Source organism: Engraulis encrasicolus, chromosome 21 (assembly GCF_034702125.1).
Source record: "Engraulis encrasicolus isolate BLACKSEA-1 chromosome 21, IST_EnEncr_1.0, whole genome shotgun sequence".
Lineage (NCBI taxonomy): Eukaryota > Metazoa > Chordata > Actinopteri > Clupeiformes > Engraulidae > Engraulis > Engraulis encrasicolus.
The window spans coordinates 17,125,803-17,130,297 of record NC_085877.1 but is presented as its reverse complement, the minus strand read 5'-3'; the positions used below and the strand labels follow the sequence as shown (position 1 = coordinate 17,130,297).

General features: G+C 41.4%; 1 long non-coding RNA gene across 3 annotated transcripts; it reads left to right on the top strand.

Moving 5' to 3' along the window:
* Positions 1-239: 239 nt before the first annotated feature.
* Positions 240-3,822, top strand: LOC134437577 (uncharacterized). Of its 3 annotated transcripts, none has more exons than XR_010032426.1 (5): positions 240-830; positions 2,074-2,163; positions 2,269-2,366; positions 2,573-2,666; positions 3,114-3,822. It is a non-coding gene; the product is annotated as an uncharacterized LOC134437577 (long non-coding RNA). The 3 variants fall into 3 exon arrangements; XR_010032425.1 differs by having other exon boundaries at positions 2,269-2,666; positions 3,114-3,191; positions 3,296-3,822; XR_010032424.1 differs by having other exon boundaries at positions 2,269-2,666.
* The last annotated feature ends 673 nt before the right edge of the window (positions 3,823-4,495 follow it).

Below are 4,495 nucleotides of genomic sequence, written 5' to 3'. Positions count from 1 at the left end.
TGAAATAGGCCTATGACATATTTTGCAGGCCTAAAGGAATCTTAGAAATTACATTTCCAATGCAATTAAGTTAGGCCTATATTCAGGGGACCTAGAAAAGGTGGGGACTGTTTTAAAAGGTGTCTACCTTTAAAGGTGTCTATATGTCTATATAGGCCTAATGGTGTCTATATATGCCTAAATTTCATGGGGAAATCCTGATTTGTGTTCATAGTAGGCCTACGCCCCCCGGAGGATTTTATGACCATGGTAGGAATTTGAAGTGGCCCTTCGAATGAAAAAGGTTCCCCACCCCTGCATTAAACCTTTCTTCTAGCCACAGCTCTGCTGTCAGTACATTTTATTATGATACTATAAGCTCAGAAATGAAGTTGATCAAACAATTCGATCGGTGCTATAAACATTTAAATGAACCGAATAGAAATCAGAATAGAAACATCTGAATGATCTTTCTTGGACATAGCCTACATTTTGAAGTGACCCTTTGAATTAAAAAGGTTCCTCACCCCTGCTTTTGAGGAAAAACATCAATGTGCTTGGCCACTCTGGTTTTTAAATTATTCTGAACTAGCAAGGATTGTTCAAGGAAGTTCAAAACAGACTGTCTCTGGTTAAATTAGTTCTACACCAAGCCTTTAGGTGGCAGTACAACTAATTCGCACAATGCGAATTCCACACACAAGCCACAAAGAAGCCATCTACCGCGGTCAACAACACCGACCTATCTGAACAGCACCACGCGCTGTCTGTGTGGTTTCACTGTTACAAGTTTCTTGGCGATATGGGGGAAAGTTCCTCACATACCAACGGAAAATGGGCTTCACATACATGTAAGTAAATTTTACTCAACTGTGGTTTAAAGTTTCAGTACTCAAGAGCGATTGAATAGCTCCCCTGAACACAGATCCGCCATTGCTAAGTTGTAGCACAAGTCCCCTCAATGAATGTGACTACTCTTGTTGCTGCTGTACGCTAGTAAATTCTGATAACTTGCGAGCATCGTAATGACAAAATGCAGTAGTGAAACGGTGAATATGTTAAGTATACTTGTTGATGGAAAGTTGTTTGACATTGCTCGTTCTCAATTGCCTTTCCCCTGCCTAAAGATGATTCCCAGTTTGTCGCTCCCAGCGCGGTTCGATCCCCAGTCGGTTCGCTCCCACTAGCCAGACTATCGAGCCCACCGAGCTAGTTATCTTTTTGATGTTAGTTTTTTTGTTACGTACCCTAACCTAACCCTTACCTTAACCCTAAACCTAACCCTAAATTGCTTGTATGTGGTAGTGTATGATAATACGAGAAATGTAATCGGGTGGGATAGAACGCCTGGGATTGATAGAATCACCTGGGACTACACGTCCGGGAGTGATCTTACATGGGAGTGACCATCTCCCAGCGCTTAAGATTGACAAAGGCTACCGTTAGCATGCTATTGCGTTAGCTCATCAACTAGTTGCTGGGCACTGCTCATTTTTCACGTCTGCCCGGCATTTCGCTGATGAACTAACGCTTGGACGTCTTGCCAATGTATTTTACAGCGGCAAAAATGCATCTAGGCGACGTTGGCAAGATTGGTGTGCCGTCTGGGTATGTTGGTTTTCAGTGCTGGGCAGTAGCGAAGCGACTAGTTTAATTACATTCCCTAGTAGCTTGGTCGTAGCGTCATTACTCGACTAACGTCCCTGTAGTTAGGAAATCAGTGTGAAATACCCTGGCATTTGCAACAGTAGGCAACCTGTCCTTAAAAAGTATGGGTCCTCAAAACACCACTTGTTGCACAAATAAGTGTTGCAATAGAGCACGCCACCCCGAAATCAATGTGAAATACCCTGGCATTTGCAACAGTAGGCAGGCAGCATGTCCTTAAAACGTATGGGTCCTCAAAACAGCACTTGTTGCACAAATAAGTGTAGCTGGCCTCTTCAAGAAATTGAAATTATGCATGGTCACTTTTCCTTATTGTTTCACTTGGAGGTCTACTGACATTGTCTAAATAATGTAGGCTAGTTTATGTCCATGTATTATATTAGGACCCAAGGTTAATGGGTTATTCTGTTTACCATGTTTTCACAGGCTGCTGTCTCATAATATGGCGAAGACGAGTCACTTGAAGGCCTAACAGCTCTTATGAGGAGCAGTCTTGCCATAGAAGACTGAAAGAATGTAAGATTAACTTCTTTGGGACCAATATGACTTGCTCATTGATACATTAGCTATGTCAATATGAGATGCATGGCGAAGTATTTAATTTATTTGTCTCTCTTCTAGGAGCTGTAGAAACAACAGGGTGCCTGCTGCAGTATGACGAGGACGCCCTGATCATAGAAGGTCCAGTGTCTTGGCAGGGTGAAATGGCACTGATATCGGTATGTGGTGATATCAGTTAAAATTAATGAATTAATTCTCATATCTGAATAATGTGAACACTGGATTTACCACACACTCACACACACCCTAGTCCTAGATGATACAACCAAGGTTACTTTTACCACAGCTCTGGCACTGCATCAAATTTCTTTTCTTTTTTATAGAACTGGACAGGTCATTTATTCGTTCCCCTTGTTTTTTGCAGTGTCCTGCAGGATGCTGTGTCCTGCAATCCTGTGTGCTGTGCTACAGACGCGTGTGGAGGTCAACCCGAAATGGGCACAGTAGAGTGAAAGAGGGTAAGCTTAACCTATAGCCTACGTCAGGGTTGGGGAACCTTTCTCATTCGAATGGCCACTTCAAATTCATCCGAGGGGCCATAAAAAGTCCTCCAAGGGCCGTACTATGAACACAAACCAGGATTTTCCCTTTCACTTTAGGCCTATATTGAAGGCAGCCACATTTAAACAAACGCCAACTTCAGGTTCCCTGAATATAACTTAATTGTATTGCTAATGTATTTTCTAAGATTCCTGTACAAAATATGTCATATTTCATGTGAAGATGGAATTGCATTAAAATTATATCGGGGGCCGGATAAAACAGCCTCAAGGGTCGCAAACGGCCCTAGAGACATAGGTTCCCCACCCCTGTCCTACATTGTCAATATGACTTGTGCTACTTTATAGATAAGTTGTCAATGCTGTGCATTGCTATGTTTTGATTTATTTTCTTACATCCTACAGATCCTGGCAGGGAGACGGTAGTGTCCTGCAGGATGGTGATGGGCAATCTTACAAGAGACCACAGAAAACTGATATAGTGTAAGATTATCCCTGTTGGGCTCAATATGTCTTGCTTATTGATATATTTGCTATGTCAATATGAGGTGCATGACGAAGTATTTATTTATTTGTTATTTCTACAGCTCCCAGAAGTGAGACTGAGTGCCTGTTGCAGTATGACGAGGAAGCAGTGACCAGAGACCTTCAGTAGACCCTGCTGGCATGATTGGCGGCTGAAGAACATAATCAACAGCAATGTTTACTTTATAATATTGTACATACCTGTATAGTCTGCACTAAAATGCTGTACCTGTACTATTTTTCCTCTTACTTTCATATTTACCACGTATTTACTATGAATTGACAACTTTTACTCAAATCCATTTTTGTATGTGCCCTGACTAAAACTATCCTTAAACCTAACCTGTCAGAGGTGTAATAACAACCTGCTCTTAGCAATGTGGCAGCAGTCTACTTGGATGCAGCGGGGAACATAGAACCCTTTTTTTGAAAAAGCATTGTATGTTTCTGAGTTTTATGAATTGTGCCCTTCCCAAACCTAACCTGTCGTAGGGGCCTATGAAATCCGTTTTATTTTTCCTCATTCAGTTTTTTTCTGATTTATTTTTTGCCAAATTGTTTTTTTTTTTTTTTTACATCTTATTTTCCCCTTTCACCCCCCCAAAAAATAAAAAAAAAATAAAAAATAAATTCTTAGTTATTTAGTTCAAACTGGTGTGTGGACAGAGCCAACCACTCATGGCTGAATGGTAGGTAGAGAAAAGAAAAGTAAAATTACCTACTAGCTTTTTGTAATATCAGCCCTCAAAAATATTCCAGGTAATAAGGTAGCTGTATTGTAATTGTACATGCGCATATATTCTATTAAATACACGTGACGCACGCACCCAACTAGAAGGCGAATTCACTTCTGGTGCATTGAAGTTGTTGGACTCTGGCTGCATCAGGTTTTCTCGAATACTTGGCTATATTGCAACGTGCAGCTTAGAGACATTTTGGGTCACGTTATATGTAGGCATTAAATAAATAGCCTCGCAAAGTCCCTACCGTCTACCGTTTCACTCAAACACATATTTTACAAGACGGCCGTTTTCTTCTGATGGTGACTTGACCCTTTTTCAAAGTTGATGCTAACTTTTAGTCACTATGCACGGAGAGCCGCCCGTCTTTTCTGTGTCGCATCGCATTGTCTTAACAGACGGTCAGGACAACGCGTTTATGCCTGACCTCACCTGTTCGACTTGGCAAAATTTGAGTGCTGTTGAGTATTAAGATTTCTTCAATGCTCTGACGGCCAGTGTTAGGACGTGGGAGACAATCGG